This window comes from Bombina bombina, chromosome 5 (genome assembly GCF_027579735.1).
Source record: "Bombina bombina isolate aBomBom1 chromosome 5, aBomBom1.pri, whole genome shotgun sequence".
NCBI lineage: Eukaryota > Metazoa > Chordata > Amphibia > Anura > Bombinatoridae > Bombina > Bombina bombina.
Genome location: NC_069503.1, coordinates 57,281,591 through 57,302,781, shown reverse-complemented (window position 1 = coordinate 57,302,781; position 21,191 = coordinate 57,281,591). Strand labels below are relative to the sequence as shown.

Sequence of the window (21,191 nt, the reverse complement as noted above, 5' to 3'; positions counted from 1 at the left end):
CTTTTGGCCATCTCTTCTGCTAGAAGAGTTTCTGAATTATCTGCTCTTTCTTGTGAGTCTCCTTTTCTGATTTTTCATCAGGATAAGGCGGTTTTGCAGACTTCATTTAAATTTTTACCTAAAGTTGTGAATTCTAACAACATTAGTAGAGATGTTGTCCCTTCGTTGTGTCCTAATCCTAAGAATTCTTTGGAAAGATCTTTACAATTCTTTGGACGTGGTAAGAGCTTTGAAATATTATGTTGAAGCTACTAAAGATTTCAGAAAGACTTCTAGTCTATTTGTTATCTTTGCTGGTTCTAGGAAAGGTCAGAAGGCTTCTGCCATTTCTTTGGCGTCTTGGTTAAAGCTTTTGAATCATCATGCTTATTTGGAGTCGGGTAAGTCCCCACCTCAGAGGATTACGGCTCATTCTATTAGGTGAGTTTCTACTTCCTGGGCTTTTAAGAATGAAGCTTCTGTTGATCAGATTTGCAAAGCAGCAACTTGGTCTTCTTTGCATACTTTTACTAAATTCTACCATTTTGATGTTTTCTCTTCTTCTGAAGCAGTTTTTGGTAGAAATGTTCTTCAGGCAGCTGTTTCAATTTGATTCTTCTGCTTATAATTTCATTTTTTTTCATTATAAAGATTAAAACTTTTGATTTGGGTTGTGGATTCTTTTTTCAGTGGAATTGGCTGTCTTTATTTTTATCCCTCCCTCTCTAGTGACTCTTGCGTGGAGTTCCACATCTTGGGTATTTGCTATCCCATACTTCACTAGCTCATGGACTCTTGTCAATTACATGAAAGAAAACATAATTTATGTAAGAACTTACCTGATAAATTAATTTCTTTCATATTGGCAAGAGTCCATGAGGCCCACCCTTTTTTGTGGTGGTTATGATTTTTTTTGTATAAAGCACAATTATTCCAATTCCTTGTTGATGCTTTCACTCCTTTCTTATCACCCCACTTCTTGGCTATTCGTTAAACTGAATTGTGGGTGTGGTGGGGGTGTATTTATAGGCATTTTGAGGTTTAGTAAACTTTGCCCCTCCTGGTAGGAATGTATATCCCATACGTCACTAGCTCATGGACTCTTGTCAATATGAAAGAAATGAATTTATCAGGTAAGTTCTTACATAAATTATGTTTCTTTTGCATGATGTACAGAGTCCACAGATTCAGCCTTACTTGTGGGATATTCTCCTTCCTAAGAGGAAGTGGCAAAGAGAGCACCACAGCAGAGCTGCCTATATAGCTCCCCCCTTAACTCCACCCCCCAGTAATTCTCTTTGCCGGCTCTAAGCAGGAAGGGTAAAGGGAAAGAGGTGTTAAGCTGTTAGTTTAATTTTAACTACAATCAAGAGTTTGTTATTTTTAAATGGTACCGGTGTTATACTATTTACTCTCAGGCAGGATATAGATGAAGATTTCTGCCTGGAGGATTCTGAGCTTAGCATTTGTAACTAAGGTCCACTGCTGTTCCCACAGTAGCTGAGGAGTACAGGAAAACTTCAGTGTGAGGAACGGTTTCTTGCTATGCAGCAATGAGGTATGTTCAGTCATATTTTCTGCAGAGACTGTGTTAACTCAGAAAGTCTGACAATATCCCCATTAGGGGAAGGGTAAGCAGTAATCCTAGTATGAAAGAGGCTTTACTAGCTTGCATGAAGGGCTAAGTTTTTTGGGCACTTAGTTTGTTTATTAAAAAAGTGACAAACGTTTGTGTGTTCTGGGAATAATGTTTTTTATGTTTATGGGAACGTTTACTTGAGGGGTCATTTGGCTTATTTAGGGTTGTTATAACCCACATGGTTTTCAAATTTAGTTTGCTAGATTTGTGTAGGCCCCAGCAACATCAAGTGAGGTTGGCGGGGCCTATTTTTGCGCCTCAGTTGCGCATTTAGTAATTCAGACAAGCAGCAAGCAACTTCTCCTGAGCTCCTGATAGTCTTCTGAGGGCCTATTCGAAGTTTTAACCCCAGATTATGGTTCCTAAGAGCAGGTAGGGCCACAGCAGAGCTGCGGCAAGGTGCTAATAGGGGTTTTAACCGGTTTTTAGACAAATTTCAATCCGGTTTTGTCATTTGTGGGGTTATTGTTTCTTTACTTGTGGTGCAATACTTCTAAGGCTTAGTGGATACACTGTAAAAATTTCGGAAAATATGAAGCAATTTTACCCTGTTTTGCAGTTTGTGTATGCCTTTTTTTCTCTTAAAGGCACAGTACCGTTTTTGCAAATTGTGTTTTCTTCTGTTATGTGTGATCAGTCCACGGGTCATCATTACTTCTGGGATATTATCTGCTCCCCTACAGGAAGTGCAAGAGGATTCACCCAGCAGAGTTGCTATATAGCTCCTCCCCTCTACGTCACCTCCAGTCATTCTCTTGCACCCAAAGACTAGATAGGAGGTGTGAGAGGACTATGGTGATTATACTTAGCTTTTATAACTTCAATCAAAAGTTTGTTATTTTACAATAGCACCGGAGCGTGTTATTACTTCTCTGGCAGAGTTTGAAGAAGAATCTACCAGAGATTTTCTTATGATTTTAACCGGAGTAGTTAAGATCATATTGCTGTTTCTCGGCCATCTGAGGGAGGTAAAAGCTTCAGATCAGGGGACAGCGGGCAGTTGAATCTGCATTGAGGTATGTAGCAGTTTTTATTTTCTGAATGGAATTGATGAGAAAATCCTGCCATACCGTTATAATGACATGTATGTATACTCTACACTTCAGTATTCTGGGGATGGTATTTCACCGGAATTACTCTGTAAAAGTACATTAAACCTTTTAATAGGTATTTAATTCATGTTAAACGTTTTTGCTGGAATGTAGAATCGTTTGCATTGCTGAGGTACTGAGTGAATAAATATTTGGGCATTATTTTTCCACTTGGCAGTTTGCTTGTTTTGATTATGACAGTTTCGTTTCTCTCTCACTGCTGTGTGTGAGGGGGAGGGGCCGTTTTTGGCGCTCTTTGCTACGCATCAAAAATTTCCAGTCAGTTAGTCTTGTATTTTCTGCATGATCCGGTTCATCTCTAACAGAACTCAGGGGTCTTCAAACTTCTTTGAAGGGAGGTAGATTCTCTCAGCAGAGCTGTGAGATTTATGTAGTGACTGTGTTTTAAAACGTTGCTCTGTGATTTTTATGTTTAAAATTTAATTAGTGTTACTTTACTAATGGGAACAAACCTTTGCTAACAAGTTGTGTTGTTTTTAAAGAGTGATGCTATAACTGTTTTTTCAGTTCATTATTTCAACTGTCATTTAATCGTTTAGTGCTTCTTTGAGGCACAGTACGTTTTTGTTAAATAAGATTGTAACCAAGTTGCATGTTTATTGTTAGTGTGTTAAACATGTCTGATTCAGAGGAAGATACCTGTGTCATTTGTTCCAATGCCAAGGTGGAGCCCAATAGAAATTTATGTACTAACTGTATTGATGCTACTTTAAATAAAAGCCAATCTGTACAAATTGAACAAATTTCACCAAATAGCGAGGGGAGAGTTATGCCGTCTAACTCGCCTCACGTGTCAGTACCTGCGTCTCCCGCCCGGGAGGTGCGTGATATTATGGCGCCTAGTACATCTGGGCAGCCATTACAGATAACATTACATGATATGGCTACTGTTATGACTGAAGTTTTGGCTAAGTTACCAGAACTAAGAGGCAAGCGTGATCACTCTGGGGTGAGAACAGAGTGCGCTGATAATTCTAGGGCCATGTCTGATACTGCGTCACAGCTTGCAGAGCATGAGGACGGAGAGCTTCATTCTGTAGGTGACGGTTCTGATCCAAGCAGATTGGATTCAGATATTTCAAACTTTAAATTTAAATTGGAAAACCTCCGTGTATTACTAGGGGAGGTCTTAGCGGCTCTTAACGATTGTAACACCGTTGCAATACCAGAGAAAATGTGTAGGTTGGATAAATACTTTGCGGTACCGGCGAGTACTGACGTTTTTCCTATACCTAAGAGATTAACTGAAATTGTTACTAAGGAGTGGGATAGACCCGGTGTGCCGTTCTCACCCCCTCCAATATTTAGAAAGATGTTTCCAATAGACGCCACCACACGGGACTTATGGCAAACGGTCCCTAAGGTGGAGGGAGCAGTTTCTACTTTAGCTAAGCGCACCACTATCCCGGTGGAGGATAGCTGTGCCTTTTCAGATCCTATGGATAAAAAATTAGAGGGTTACCTTAAGAAAATGTTTGTTCAACAAGGTTTTATATTGCAACCCCTTGCATGCATCGCGCCGATTACGGCGGCGGCAGCATTTTGGATTGAGTCTCTGGATGAGAACCTTAGTTCCGCTACGCTGGACGACATTACGGACAGGCTTAGAGTCCTTAAACTAGCTAATTCATTCATTTCGGAGGCCGTAGTACATTTAACCAAACTTACGGCTAAGAATTCAGGATTCGCCATTCAGGCACGTAGGGCGCTGTGGCTAAAATCCTGGTCGGCTGATGTAACTTCTAAGTCCAAATTACTTAATATACCTTTCAAGGGGCAAACTTTATTTGGGCCCGGTTTGAAAGAAATTATCGCTGACATTACAGGAGGTAAGGGCCACGCTCTACCTCAAGACAAAGCCAAAGCTAAGGCTAGACAGTCTAATTTTCGTCCCTTTCGGAATTTCAAAGCAGGTGCAGCATCAACTTCCACTGCACCAAAACAGGAAGGAGCTGTTGCTCGTTACAGACAAGGCTGGAAACCTAACCAGTCCTGGAATAAGGGCAAGCAGGCCAGAAAACCTGCTGCTGCCCCTAAGACAGCATGAACCGAGGGCCCCCGATCCGGGACCGGATCTAGTGGGGGGCAGACTCTCTCTCTTCGCTCAGGCTTGGGCAAGAGATGTCCAGGATCCCTGGGCGCTAGAGATCATATCTCAGGGATACCTTCTAGACTTCAAATTATCTCCCCCAAGAGGGAGATTTAATCTGTCAAGGTTGTCAACAAACCAAATAAAGAAAGACGCGTTTCTACGCTGTGTACAAGATCTATTATTAATGGGAGTGATCCATCCGGTTCCGCGGTCGGAACAAGGACAAGGGTTTTACTCAAACCTGTTTGTGGTTCCCAAAAAAGAGGGAACTTTCAGGCCAATCTTGGATTTAAAGATCCTAAACAAATTCCTAAGAGTTCCATCGTTCAAAATGGAAACTATTCGGACAATCTTACCCATGATCCAAAAGGGTCAGTACATGACCACAGTGGATTTAAAGGATGCTTATCTTCACATACCGATTCACAAAGATCATTACCGGTATCTAAGGTTTGCCTTCTTAGACAGGCATTACCAGTTTGTAGCCCTTCCATTCGGATTGGCTACGGCTCCAAGAATCTTCACAAAGGTTCTGGGTGCCCTTCTAGCGGTTCTGAGACCGCGAGGAATTTCGGTAGCTCCGTACCTAGACGACATTCTGATACAAGCTTCAAGCTTTCAAACTGCCAAGTCTCATACAGAGTTAGTTCTGGCATTTCTAAGGTCGCATGGATGGAAAGTGAACGAAAAGAAGAGTTCTCTCTTGCCTCTCACAAGAGTTCCATTCTTGGGGACTCTTATAGATTCTGTAGAAATGAAGATTTATCTGACAGAAGACAGATTAACAAAGCTTCTAAATGTATGCCGTGTCCTTCATTCCATTCAACTCCCGTCAGTAGCTCAATGCATGGAGGTGATCGGCTTAATGGTAGCAGCAATGGACATAGTACCCTTTGCACGCCTACATCTCAGACCGCTGCAATTGTGCATGCTGAGTCAGTGGAATGGGGATTACTCAGATTTGTCCCCCACTCTGAATCTGGATCAAGAGACCAGAAACTCTCTTCTATGGTGGCTTTCTCGGCCACATCTGTCCAGGGGGATGCCGTTCAGCAGGCCGGACTGGACAATCGTAACAACAGACGCCAGCCTTCTAGGTTGGGGCGCTGTCTGGAATTCTCTGAAGGCTCAGGGACAATGGAGTCAGGAGGAAAGTCTCCTGCCAATAAACATTCTGGAATTGAGAGCAGTTCTCAATGCCCTTCTAGCTTGGCCCCAGTTAAAGACTCGGGGGTTCATCAGGTTTCAGTCGGACAACATCACGACTGTAGCTTACATCAACCATCAGGGAGGGACAAGAAGCTCCCTAGCAATGATAGAAGTATCAAAGATAATTCGCTGGGCAGAGTCTCACTCTTGCCACCTGTCAGCAATCCACATCCCGGGAGTGGAGAACTGGGAGGCGGATTTCTTGAGTCGCCAGACTCTTCATCCGGGGGAGTGGGAACTTCATCCGGAGGTCTTTGCCCAAATACTTCGACGTTGGGGCAAACCAGAGATAGATCTCATGGCGTCTCGCCAGAACGCCAAACTTCCTCGCTACGGATCCAGATCCAGGGATCCGGGAGCGGTTCTGATAGATGCTTTGACAGCACCTTGGAACTTCAGGATGGCTTATGTGTTTCCACCCTTCCCGCTGCTTCCTCGATTGATTGCCAAAATCAAACAGGAGAGAGCATCAGTGATTCTAATAGCGCCTGCATGGCCGCGCAGGACTTGGTATGCAGATCTAGTGGACATGTCATCCTGTCCGCCTTGGTCTCTACCTCTAAGACAGGACCTTCTGATTCAGGGTCCATTCAAACATCAAAGTCTAACTTCTCTGAAGCTGACTGCTTGGAAATTGAACGCTTGATTTTATCAAAACGTGGTTTTTCTGAGTCGGTTATTGATACCCTGATACAGGCTAGGAAGCCTGTTACCAGAAAGATTTACCATAAAATATGGCGTAAATACCTATACTGGTGTGAATCCAAAGATTACTCCTGGAGTAAGGTTAGGATTCCTAGGATATTGTCTTTTCTACAAGAAGGTTTAGAAAAGGGTTTATCGGCTAGCTCATTAAAGGGACAGATCTCAGCTCTGTCCATCTTGTTACACAGGCGTCTGTCAGAAAATTCAGACATCCAGGCCTTTTGTCAGGCTTTAGCTAGGATCAAGCCTGTGTTTAAAACTGTTGCTCCGCCATGGAGTTTAAACTTAGTTCTTAACGTTTTACAGGGTGTTCCGTTTGAACCCCTTCATTCCATTGATATAAAATTGTTATCTTGGAAAGTTCTATTTTTAATGGCTATTTCCTCGGCTCGAAGAGTCTCTGAGTTATCAGCCCTACATTGTGATTCTCCTTATCTGATCTTTCACTCAGACAAGGTAGTTCTGCGTACTAAACCTGGGTTCTTACCTAAGGTTGTTTCTAACAGGAATATCAATCAAGAGATTGTTGTTCCATCCTTGTGTCCAAATCCTTCTTCAAAGAAGGAACGTCTTCTACACAATCTGGATGTAGTTCGTGCCCTCAAGTTCTACTTGCAGGCAACTAAAGATTTTCGCCAAACTTCTTCCCTGTTTGTCGTTTATTCTGGACAGAGGAGAGGTCAAAAAGCTTCTGCTACCTCTCTCTCTTTTTGGCTTCGTAGCATAATACGTTTAGCCTATGAGACTGCTGGACAGCAGCCTCCTGAAAGAATTACAGCTCATTCCACTAGAGCTGTGGCTTCCACTTGGGCCTTTAAGAATGAGGCCTCTGTTGAACAGATTTGCAAGGCTGCAACTTGGTCTTCGCTTCATACTTTTTCCAAATTTTACAAATTTGACACTTTTGCTTCTTCGGAGGCTATTTTTGGGAGAAAGGTTCTTCAGGCAGTGGTTCCTTCTGTATAATGAGCCTGCCTATCCCTCCCGTCATCCGTGTACTTTTGCTTTGGTATTGGTATCCCAGAAGTAATGATGACCCGTGGACTGATCACACATAACAGAAGAAAACATAATTTATGCTTACCTGATAAATTCCTTTCTTCTGTTGTGTGATCAGTCCACGGCCCGCCCTGTTTTTTAAGGCAGGTAAATATTTTTTAAATTATAATTCAGTCACCACTACACCCTTGGCTTCTCCTTTCTCGTTGGTCTTTGGTCGAATGACTGGAGGTGACGTAGAGGGGAGGAGCTATATAGCAACTCTGCTGGGTGAATCCTCTTGCACTTCCTGTAGGGGAGCAGATAATATCCCAGAAGTAATGATGACCCGTGGACTGATCACACAACAGAAGAAAGGAATTTATCAGGTAAGCATAAATTATGTTTTTTTCATTAAATAAGTGTTTTCCGAGCTTGCTTGCTTTATTACTAGTCTGTTAAACATGTCTGACACTGAGGAAACTCATTGTTCAATTTGTTTAGAAGCCATTGTGGAACCCCCTCTTAGAATGTGTCCCACTTGTACTGATATGTCTATAAATTGCAAACAGCATATTTTGACTTATAAAAATTTGGCATTAGATGATTCTCAGACAGAAGGAAGTCAGGTTTTGCCATCTAGTTCTCCCCGAGTGTCACAACTGGTAACTCCCGCACAAGCGACGCCAAGTACTTCTAGTGCATCTAATTCTTTTACCTTGCAAGATATGGCTTCAGTTATGAATACTACCCTCACTGAGGTTTTATCTAAACTGCCTGGGTTGCAAGGGAAGCGCAGTAGCTCTGGGTTAAGAACCTGTATGGTCCTAATAGCCCAGATGTAGTATTCTGGACTAGGCTACTCAAAAATATCTTGAAATTCGCAAAAGATAAGATAATTATAACAGGGGATTTCAACATAACCCCGAATTCAAATATTGACAGAATCGGACTGGGTTTAAGTAAAAAAAACAAAGAACTACACAAAGTTTCAACTTAAGTATGAAGAAAACATCTTTAGCTTACTTTCTCAATCACTTAATCTTATAGACATCTGGAGGAACATTAATCCCAATCTTCGGGAGTTTACATGCCATTCTAAGTCCCATAGTACCATGTCTAGTTTAGATTTATATTTAATATCAGAGGCCATGGCTCCTAGAGTCTCCAAATGTGAGATTCTAGAAATTACTCTTTCTGATCATGCCCCCGTAATATTACAAATTCAAATTAAGAAATCATATACGTTTAATTCTTTCTTCTTTCCAGTTCACTTAGTTAACTCAGATAAATTTAGGTCTTTCTTGGTAAATGCCTGGGAAGATTATTGTTCTTTTAATGCTCATTGCAGAGACAACATCCTATCTTTTGGGAAACGGCTAAAGTATATTTAAAAGCAGAAATAATATCATATATGGCCAGATTAAAAAAAAAAAAATTGCTAAACAACAGGATTTATCAAATAGACTTAAAGAGGCCTATGCTATTTATATAAAGAATCCAACCTTAGTAAATAGAGAAATTTATTTATCTAATAAAAAGCAAAGAGATCATTTTTTATTAGAGCAAGCTCAGGAAACAATACATATCAAAGCAGCTAAATTTAAAAGATATGGTAATAAAGCAGGAAAGCTTTTAGCCTCTATTTTTAAGACACAAACTCAAAGAAAATCTATTGTGGCGATTAAAAAGGATAATGGTATCTCTTCTGATCAGGAGCAAATCGCTTCACTATTTCGTAATTTCTTTACAGACCTTTATGCATCACAACAACCTCAAGTTGAGGAGATTGATCGATTTTTAGAGTCTTCAAAGGTGCCAAAGGTATCGGGACCAGATCTGGAAGCTATAGAAAAGCCTATACTGGATCAAAAGATAGTAGGGGTTATTAAATCTTTAGCTAGAGGTAAGACACCAGGCCCAGACAATTTACCCTTAGAGTTTTATATAATACTGTTAGAAAAAATTACTCCAGTTTTAAGAGACCTATATAAAGGTTACTTTGAAGAAAATATCAAGATTTCGGAAGACTTCAAAAGGGCAAATATTGTATTAATCCCCAAACCTAATAAAGATCCTTTGGATTTTACAGCTTATAGACCGATATCCCTGCTTAATCTTGATTACAAGATTTTAATGAAAATCTTGGCAGAAAGACTGAAGCTTATCGCACCTAAAATCATAAATGAGGATCAGGTGGGATTTGTGAGCGGAAGATCATCCGAGAAAAATGTGAGGAAAATACTTCATGTTATCTCTCAGTACAGTAGTGGCGGGTCTGCTCTGCCGGAGGCCTTCCTGCTATCTTTGGATGCAGAGAAGGCCTTCGACAGAGTGGAATGGCCATTTATGTTTAAAGTTATGGCCAGATATGGTTTTGGGGAAAAGTTCTGTACCTTTATTAGAAATATCTATTCGGATGCTAAGGCATCGATTATGATCAATAATGAATTAACCCAACCCTTCACACTTTCAAGAGGCACGCGACAGCGGTGCCCACTTTCTCCCCTGTTATTTAACCTAGTCTTGGAGCCATTGGCAATTAAGTTGAGGGAACTTCCTATAGGAATTAATATTGGTAAAGAAGTACTAAAGGTATCTTTATTTGCTGATGATTTACTTTTGTATGTTAGCAATCCGAAAGATACGATTAATTCAGTCTTAGATCTTTTGAAGGGCTATGGTAATGTATCTGGTTATAAAACCAACCTGGCAAAATCAAAGGTAATCTGGTTGAATAAACGTCACAAACATCAGACTTATGAATTTATTGAATCCAAGGTATTGGAATACCGAGATAATATTTCCACGGTTCTTCACAAAACTATGATAAAATTGAGAAGTTGGTCAGCCTTGCCGGTCTCAATATCGGGGAAAGTTAATCTTTATAAAATGTTTATAATTCCTAAAATTCTGTATCCATGTAGAATGCTTCCTCTCCTCATAAAAAAAATAGATCTATGGCGTTTTAATCAGGCATTGAGATATTTCCTGTGGAGTGGGAGGAAACCAAGAATAAAACTAGATTCACTATACCAACCATATTTGGGAGGAGGGTTAGCACTACCCAATTTGGAATGGTACAATTTATCAACCTTATTAAAACTCCCAGTAGACTGGCTCTTCCAGTCATTCAAATTATCAGATATGTACCTAGAAGAACAGATTTGTGCCCCCCACTCCATGGGTTTTATACTATATGCATCAAATAAGATCTTGGGTAAGACAATTGTCAACCACCCTTTACTCAAAGATATCTTAGGAGCATGGAGAAATACCATGAAGTTATGCTGTTACTCTACTGCAGTCTCTAAATGGCTACCTATTCAAGGTAACTGCTACTTTCCATTAGGTAACTTAGCCAATATTTTCAGTTTATGGTCACCTATTAAAACCCTTGTGATTGCAGATTTTTATGATTTCAAGTCTAGAAAACTTTATAATTTTTCAGAATTCCAAAATATTTTCCCTACAGTACAGAAAAAACAAATGTTTTATTTTTTGCAAGCCAAAGATTATATTTGCAAACTATCTTACTTATTTCCTCAGATCTTTCAAGATCATCCATTAATGGATTATTTAAAACGGGATAAAAGTTCTTTGTCCTCCATATACAAGATCTTAAGGTCTGCAAAAACAGATAAATATATAGAACGAGCAAGGTCCCACTGGGAGAGAATATTAAGTCTATCGGACCTCTCAGAGCAATTAATTAATAGTCTAAGGACAACGTTTTCCATTTCCAACTCAACTTATTTGAGAGAAACGCAATTCAGGATCTTTAATAGAGATTACCTTATCCCGCAGCAGGTAGCCAAGTGGAATAGTAAGGTTAAAAACGTATGCACTAAATGCCATTTAAATGATCCAGATTTGGGACATTTATTGTGGGACTGCCCGAAAGTTAATCAGTTTTGGCACAAGGTAGCATATTTTCTTTCACAAATGACAAGTATTAAAATAGCGTTTTCAATAAACTCTATAATTTTACTGTCTCCCTGTCCCTTATGGGGGAATAAGAAGAGATTTATTCTATTAGCGATACTGAATCTCAGAAAGCTTCTTTTTAGCAATTGGTCTAAACCCCGGGTACCTACGATTAAGAAAGCAAAAAAGCTTCTTATTGATACGGCAATAATAGCAGCCCATGATTATAGGCTAGAAAGGAAGAAAGACAATTCATATTTAAAGGAATGGAAAGATCTTGTCTTAAGTCAGGGTAAAGACTTTATTGCAAATATAGAACAAATTATTAACATTCAGTTATAGTGAAGGGCCCTGAATGGGAGATTTCATCAGCTCGGAGTGGATGGGGGGGTGGAGAGGGGCCGTGGAGAGGAGGGATTGGTTGGTGGGGGAGGAGATGTATGGAACCCCCTCCCCTTTTTTTTTTTTTCTTTGTCAACTGGTTTTCTTTTGAAACTATTAATTCATATTAAGAAGTAAAACAACGGTCACCCATGTTACCTTGTCGAGTAAAATTAATTCCCCTCCCTTTTCTTTTTTTCTTTTTCCCTTTTTCCGGGACCGGATCTAGTAGGGGGCAGACTCTCTCTCTTTGCTCAGGCCTGGGAAAGAGACATTCAGGATTCCTGGGCAGTAGAAATTGTAACCCAAGGATACCTTCTAGATTTCAAGGACTCCCCTCCAAGGGGGAGGTTCCATCTTTCTCAATTCTCTGTAAACCCGACAAAAAGAGAGGCGTTCTTGCACTGTGTAGAAGACCTTTTTACCATGGGAGTGATCTGCCCAGTTCCATGAGCAGAACAAGGACAGGGGTTCTACTCCAATCTGTTTATTGTTTCCAAAAAGGAGGGAACATTCAGACCAATTCTGGATCTCAAGATCCTAAACCAGTTCCTAAGAGTCCCATCCTTCAAGATGGAGACCATTCGGACTATCTTACCATTGATCCAGGAGGGTCAATATATGACCACCGTGGATTTAAAGGATGCATATCTACACATTCCTATCCACAAAGATCATCACCAGTTCCTCAGGTTTGCCTTTCTGGACAAGCATTATCAGTTTGTGGCTCTTCCTTTCGGGTTGGCCACGGCACCACGTATCTTCACGAAGGTGCTAGGGTCCCTTCTGGTGGTTCTAAGGCCATGGGGCATAGCAGTGGTGCCTTATCTAGACGACATTCTGTTTAAACCTTCAGTCTCGATCATTCCCTTCAGTGGCTGTGTGCATGGAAGTTTTAGGTCTCATTACTGCAGCATCAGACGCGATCCCCTTTGCTCATTTTCATATTAGACCTCTACAGCTTTGCATGTTGCACCAATGGTGCAGGGATTATACTCTGATATCACAACTGATTTACTTAAATCCCAAAACTCAACTCTCTCTGACTTGGTGGTTAGTCCATCACCTTATTGTTCAAGGGGCCTCATTTTTTTGTCCTACCTGGACTGTGATCACAACAGATGCAAGTCTTACAGGTTGGGGAGCTGTATGGGGGTCTGTGATAGCACAAGGGTTTGGAAATCTCAAGAGGCGAGGTTACCAATCAATATTTTATAACTCTGTGCTATTTTCAGATCTCTTCAGGCGTGGCCTCTATTGAAGAGAGAACATTACATTCATTTTCAAACAGACAATATCACAACAGTGGCATATGTCAATCATCAGACTTTACATCCAGGGGAATGGTCTCTCAATCCAGATGTGTTTTTTCATCTTGTACAGATGTGGGGTCTTCCAGAAATAGATCTGATGGCCTCTCATCTAAATAAGAAATTTCCCAGATACCTTTCCAGGTTCAGGGATCCTCAGGCGGAAATGGTGGATGCCATAGCAGTTCCTTGTCTTTATTAACCTGCTTATATTTTTCTGCCTCTGGTTCTTCTTCCAAGAGTGATCTCCAAGGTCATAATGAATCAATCTCATGTGGTTTCTAATAACACCAGCATGGCCTCACAGGTTTTCGTATGCGGATCTTGTCCTGATGTCCAGTTGCCAGCCTTGGCCACTTCCTTTAAGGCCAGACCTTTTGTCTCAAGGGCCGTTTTTCCATTAGGATCTCAAATCTCTAAATTTGATGGCATGGAAATTGAATGCTTAGTCATAGAGGTTTTTCCAACTCAGTGATTAGCACTATGTTACAGGCTCGTAAGTCTGTTTCAAGGAAAATTTATTATCGAGTTTGGAAAACCTATAATTCATGTTGTTCCACTCATAATCATTCTTGGCATTCTTTCAGAGTTCCAAGGATTTTACAGTTTCTTCAGGATGGTTTGCATAAGGGTTTGTCTGCAAATACTTTGAAAGGACACATTTCTGCTCTTTCTGTTTTATTTCATAGAAAGATTGCTAAACTTCCTGATATTCACTATTTTGTTCAGGCTTTTGTTCATATCAAACCTGTTTATTAAATCTATTTCTCCTCCTTGGAGTCTCAATTTGGTTTTGATGATTTTTCAGACTCCTCCTTTTGAGCCTATGCATTCTTTGGATATTAAACTACTTTCTTGGAAAGTCTTATTTCTTTTGGCTATCGCTTCTGCTAGAAGAGTTTCCTAATTGTCTGCTCTCTCTTGTGAATCTCCTTATCTGATTTTTTCATCAAGATAAAGCTGTTTTGCCGACTTCATTTAAATTTTTGTGAATTCTAACAACATTAGTAGGGAAATTGTTGTTCCTTCCTTGTGTCCTAATCCTAAGAATACTCTTGAAAGGTCTTTACATTCTTTGGATGTGGTAAGAGCTTTGAAATATTATGTTGAGGCTACTACAGATTTCAGAAAGACTTCTAGTTTGTTATTTTTTCTGGTTCCAGGACAGGTCAGAAACCTCTGCCATTTTTTTGGCATCTTGGTTAAAACTTTTGATCCCCAAGGCAGAACATAGTGCGATCTGCGATCTTATCACAGAAACTGGAGCCTGTCTGCAGAAAAAGAACGGCCAGGTCCGTTAAGCATAGAATTTTCTTCAACAGGATTTTTTTTTTTCTGGCCAGTGCAGTGCTTTCAAAATGACAACCGGCACATTTTTAGTGCAGTATTTTGCAATTATTGGCTAATGGCTGCTCTGCTCCTGAAATTGATACATTTTAGAGGCAATATTAATGTTACTTTTAACCGCCAGAACTCTGTGACTGTCTGCGACTGCGAGGTAACTGGTAAGTGTAGAAGCTTTTCTATTACTGCAGCCATTTGAAACTCCTTTCCCTATTATCGTGTAGGTGCTTATTGAATTGTGTTTTTACTGAGTGGGCACTGGGGCAGGTAGGCACGTAGTTATTAATATGTTAAGAGGCTCACAGCCTGCAGTACCATCTTGTTGCAGCTGAAGCCAGCTAAATTAGGGCTGTCGGTTAGGAGGGATCTGTCGGGGGAAATGGATTCAGGGGGCCCCAGCATCCTCAGACCAGAGGGATCCCCTCTGGACTTGTGAACGCAGCGCAAAGACAGACAGGCTCCTAAACTTCCCAACAAATACAGCAGATGAGGGAACTGAGCACTCTGTGTCCCTCCTACAGTGCCGGAGAGAGGAGGAGAGCAGGGAGTGTTAGAGGATTCGGAATACCATTTATTTAAAGCATACTCTTTACTGAGTGGACAGTCTGGGGCAGGCAGGCACGCACGTACTTAATATAATAATATATGTTAAGAGGCTCAGGCTTGGGAGGAAAGGGAGGCACTTCCCAGTGTCACATCTCACATGTACTGCGTGCTTTCAAAACAGACTTCGGAACGGCAATAACAAATTCTGGTTTTCAAGAATGTCATTTTGTAATATTGCCATTCCGAAGTCTGTTTTGAAAGCACGCAGTACATGTGACACTGGGAAGTGCCTCCCTTTCATCCCCAGCCTGAGCCTCTTAACATATATTATTATATTAACTACGTCCGTGCCTGCCTACCACAGACTGTCCACTCTCCGGCACTGTAGGAGGGACACAGAGTGCTCAGTTCCCTCATCTGCTGTATTTGTTGGGAAGTTTAGGAGCCTGTCCTGTCTTTGCGCTGCGTTCACAAGTCCGGAGGGGATCCCTCTGGTCTGAGGATGCTGGGGCCCCCTGTATCCATTTCCCCTGAGTCCCGACAGATCCCTCCTTACCGGCAGCCCTAAAGCTGGCTTCAGTTGCCACAAGATGGTACTGCAGGCTGTGGGCAAGGTGCTAACGAGAAGAACCTTTAACTGGTGATGTCTATCTTTTTTTTATGTGAAACAAAGTGGCAGATGGAAAAGGCCATATTCTGCATAACTAGGCTGCATAACTAGGCTGTGAGCAATTCCAGTTAATCTCTGACACTTGAGTACAGATAATATTTTTATCATTTGTCTGAGGTTTTTTGCAAAGCAGCTCACACACTTTTTTTTTTTGCACAGTAAATGTTTCCATTGGGGATATGCAGATTTAATATTTAATAATTAAACAATTTGAGTTATGATGCTCTAGAGCAGGCAAACAAAATCTTCATCTTGTGATGCTGTAGCAGAGATCTCCTTCATCCCAGCCCCCACATACCCATCTGCAGGCTGCCCAGCCTCTACAACAAAGCCCTGCTGAATGAAACATTGTACTGATCCAAGATAATCATTTCACTGCCAGTGACCTCATTGTTGTAAAGCCTCTGTTTCTTAGGTGGTTTCTATTTGCATTCACTGATGGTATATGTGAAGTGAAAGTATGTTTATATAATATATTGCATGGGGTATGCATAAAGAGACCAGGGTGATATGATATGCAGGGGGGGGGTTATGCATGAAGAGACCAGGGTGATATTGATATGCAGGGGGGGGGGGGGGTATGTATGAAGAGACCAGGGTGATATTGATATGCAGGGGGGGGGGGGTATGTATGAAGAGACCAGGGTGATATTGATATGCAGGGAGGGGGTATCCATGACGAGACCATGGTGATATTGATATGCAGGGGGGGGGTATGCATGAAGAGACCATGGTTATATTGATATGAGGGGGGTATGTATGAAGAGACCAGGGTGATATTGATATGCAGGGGGGGTATCCATGACGAGACCAGGGTGATATTGATATGCAGGGGGGGGATATCCATGAAGAGACCAGGGTGATATTGATATGCAGGGGGGGGTATCCATGAAGAGACCAGGGTGATATTGATATGCAGGGGGGGGGTATCCATGAAGAGACCAGGGTGATATTGATATGCAGGTGGGGGTATCCATGAAGAGATCATGGTGATATTGATATGCAGGTGGGGGTATCCATGAAGAGACCAGGGTGATATTGATATGCAGGTGGGGGTATCCATGAAGAGACCAGGGTGATATTGATATGCAGGTGGGGGTATCCATGAAGAGACCAGGGTGATATTGATATGCAGGTGGGGGTATCCATGAAGAGACCAGGGTGATATTGATATGCAGGTGGGGGTATCCATGAAGAGACCAGGGTGATATTGATATGCAGGTGGGGGTATCCATGAAGAGACCAGGGTGATATTGATATGCAGGTGGGGGTATCCATGAAGAGACCAGGGTGATATTGATATGCAGGTGGGGGTATCCATGAAGAGACCAGGGTGATATTGATATGCAAGGGGGGGTATCCATGAAGAGACCAGGGTGATATTGATATGCAGGGGGGGGGTATCCATGAAGAGACCAGGGTGATATTGATATGCAAGGGGGGTATCCATGAAGAGACCAGGGTGATATTGATATGCAGGGGGGGGTATCCATAAGGAGACCAGGGTGATATTGATATGCAGGGGAGGGTATCCATGAAGAGACCATGGTGTTATTGATATGCAGGGGGGGTATACACATATATATATATATATACACATGCACACACACACAATTTAAAACTGAATTTTATTTCAAAATGACCTGCAGAAAATTTTTTACTACAAAAAAATCTCATCGCAGAAAGTGAAGAAAAGTTCTGCTTCTGGGCTTTTGATTCACAAAGCTTATTTGTAGGCGGGGCAGTCTCTGTCTCAGAGAATTACAGCTCATTCTACTAGATCAGTTGCCACATCTTGGGCTTTTAAGAATGAAGCTTCAGTTGATCATATTTATAAAGCAGCAACTTGGTCTTCTTTGCATACTTTTACTAAATTTTACCATTCTGATGTGTTTGCCTTTGGTAGAAAGGTTCTTCAGGCAGTTGTCTGTTTGATTCTAATACCTTTTGATTTGAGTTTTTTTTTTATTTTATTAAAAGAAAACTTTAATTATTTTGGATTTAATTTCTCTGCGGATTTAGATGTTATTTTATCCCTCCCTCTCTAGTGACTCGTGGTTTTCCACATCTTGGGTATTAAATCCCATACGTCACTAGCTCATGGACTCTTGCCACTTACATGAAATAAACTTACCTGATAAATTAATTTCTTTCATAGTGGCAAGAGTCCATGAGACCGACCTTATTTTTTTGTGGTTATGGTTTTTTTTTTTTTTGTATAAAGCACTTTATTTTTTCCAGTTCCTCTTTTTGTATGGTTTTTACTCCTTCTTGACTACACGTTAAACTAAGGTATGAGTGATGTGGGAGGTGTATTTATAGGCATTTTGAGGTTTGGGAAACTTTGCCCCCTCCTGGTAGGAATGTATATCCCATACGTCACTAGCTCATGGACTCTTGCCTCTATGAAAGAAATGAATTTATCAGGTAAGTTCTTACATAAATTATGTTATGTAGACCTTATATATCTAATATAAAGCAGGTAGAAGCACTCTCACAATCCAACTACTATCACTCTCTACCAGGGTGCAAAAAATGCATAAAAGTCAGGTCAATAACAGCGCTCTCTGTATTTTAAAAACACTATTTTACTTAGTGATGTTTGGGGGGGTTCACCCCTTCCTCAGACAACAATACTGTGAAATGTGAGCACTACTATCTTAGGCACACACAGTGTCATAGATGGGGGGGTGCCTAAGATAGTAGTCTTGTCTCCTCCACTCTTTATCTCCGTAGCCAAACAATCAGAGTTTGCCATACTGGGTATGTTGTGCTGTTTTTTTGTTTTTGGTGATCCTTATTAGCGCTGTATGAATCAGCCCATGCAATTGGGAACGCAGTAGCTAACTCTGCTTCAAATGTTTAACGTTTTAGTTAAAGATGATCACTATTGATTTGGTGTTCTAGTTACATTCTGACAGATGCTTGTGTCCCATTCACTTATATTAGACTAAGGTTCAGATTTGACACTAACACATAAAGCTGTGACTATTCTGCATTAAGAAAATGTTTAAATGCTTTCACATAAGGTTTTGACGCAATTGATTTATATGGTCTATGACAGATTGTATTTAATAGATTATTATTATACAAGTATCACCAAACTTTTATATATATTTATATATATATATATATATATATATATATATATATATATATATATATATATATATATATATATATATATATATATATATATATATATATATATATAAAATCTATCCCTTTTAAAGGGACAGTCTACACCAGAAGTTTTATTATTTAAAAAGATAGATAATCCCTTTATTACATATTGCCCAGTCTAAGAAATTAGCATTTGAGCCTATCTAGGTTTAGCTTTCAACTAAGAATACCAAGATAACAAAGCAAAATTTGTGATAAAAGTAAATGGGAAAGTTGTTTCAAATGACATGCCCTATCTGAATCATGAAAGTTTATTTTGGACTAGACTGTCCCTTTAACTTTTATATAATATATATTGAAATACTATTGCTAAATATATATTTGTTTAATAAACCATCAGATATGTATAAATATTTTTTTTATTTTTTTTTATTGAGGTTTCTTCAAAAACATACATCAGTGTGAAAATGAAACATATATCACATGAAATAATGTTGGGTAAACACTAAATAAAAACAACAAGATGATAACATGGGGAACACAGGTAAGAAAATACCACTATCATGTGAGTAATATAGACAAAGTATGTCGTCTAGGGACCACCTGAGTGAAGTAAAAGGCCACTTTTGGGCCTCTAAAGATAGCTGGAGGAGTTCGCGCTATAGGTGGTCATTCATGGCTGAGGAGACCACTCTTGGGTCTCTACTAACGGACCTCTTTTATTTTATTTTTTTTATTTTTTTGGGGGGGATGATAGAAGCATCTAATTTAACATCTCTTACATGTGCCAAAGGATAATATTGTAAGTAAATAAATAGAGATTATGATGTCAAGGGACCCCTTAAATTGATACAGGACTTTGTAGTAGACCTCTCAGGTCTGGGACTATATAACTTTTAAGGGGGTATCAAAAGGTAGGTATAAATGGGAACTACTAACTCATGAAGCATATGGTCTTAAACATTATATACACATATGTATATTTTAAGCTTATCCATTTGAGTTACAGAATACCAGCTTAAATGGAAGGACATGTGAGCTTACAAGATATATTAACATAGTCCAAAAAATGAACTGGCCGGTGACTTTCTATCATAGACACAGAAAACAGCCATTTTCCAATATGCTATATATAAAACAAATAACTAGGCAATGCTGTGTTATACAATAAGCAATGTCGGTGACTGTTATACAGGCTCCTAAGGAAGAGATTCAGAGTAATAACAGAATGCAGATCAAAAACCAAAATGTTCCATACGGTCCATGAGCCAGCTATTAGATAGGAGAAATATATTTAATTATACTGGTTCACTACTCTCAGACAGGAGTCTGCTATAGCTAGGAATATGGTACTAACCCATATCTAGTAGCATGAAAGGGGATTTAAAAATAGCTGTATATCTAGAAGTGCTCAAATCTGCTGTATTACACACATACTGTATAAATTTACTTGAAGCCTAAACATAAATAACCTGAACTTTATAACCTGGCAAATTGAATTGACCTAGGGCCCTTAGACTGATAGCAAACTGAAGGTGTCATGTCTTATGGTACAAGGATGGCAATATTTATATATAAAGTACCCGTTTCCATTATAAAAAAAAAACTTGGGAGTAGCTTGAAATGCCCCAGCATTCTAAAACAAAAGCCACGTCTTGGAGCTGTCCAAATTATGGAGGTCTTCTAGGACACACTTATACCTCCCGGCAAGCACATATCAGGCACGTAGTTATATATTATGTGGGGGTCACAGCAAGGGATATGAAAATAACTATACATGAGCATTATAACGGCCAGTCAGATTAGCGGTCATCATCTATAGCGTATCAAACCAATATTGTTCATTAGATGAGACCTCTAACCCAGCTCAGACTTGATGTCTCTAACCTATACCGGACTTGTTTTTGGACCTCCGGTGTCTATAGTACCTGCCATCAGTCCCTGTTGGTGCCGCAACTTTCAAAGAGTCCGTTCTCCAATTTGTAGAGGTTCGCAATAGAGAAAAAAGATGGAGCCCTTGGCGGTCTGCGATTAAGCCATACTCTGGTGCCTCCTCAGGCAGGCACGGCTCTGTGTTTGTTCCGGCAGACTCCGTGCTTGTTTGCTCCCTGAGATGGCTCCCCAGCAGCACACCTAGGATGTCCTCCTGAACGCGTCTTGAGCCAATCTGACTGGG

The 21,191-nt window shown here is 40.3% G+C and overlaps 1 protein-coding gene across 3 annotated transcripts in view; it reads left to right on the top strand.

Annotated features, from left to right (window-relative positions):
* The window catches only part of LOC128659843 (gastrula zinc finger protein XlCGF26.1-like), a 164,640-nt gene that overhangs the window by 64,092 nt on the left and 79,357 nt on the right, over window positions 1-21,191 (top strand). For 2 of the 3 annotated variants that reach the window (XM_053713418.1, XM_053713417.1), the window contains exon 1: window positions 19,268-19,559. The exons of the other annotated variant lie outside the window; for it this stretch is intronic. The gene's annotated coding sequence lies outside the window, so the exon portion shown is untranslated. Of the gene's footprint in view, window positions 1-19,267; window positions 19,560-21,191 lie in introns of those variants that run through there. 3 annotated transcript variants of the gene reach the window in all.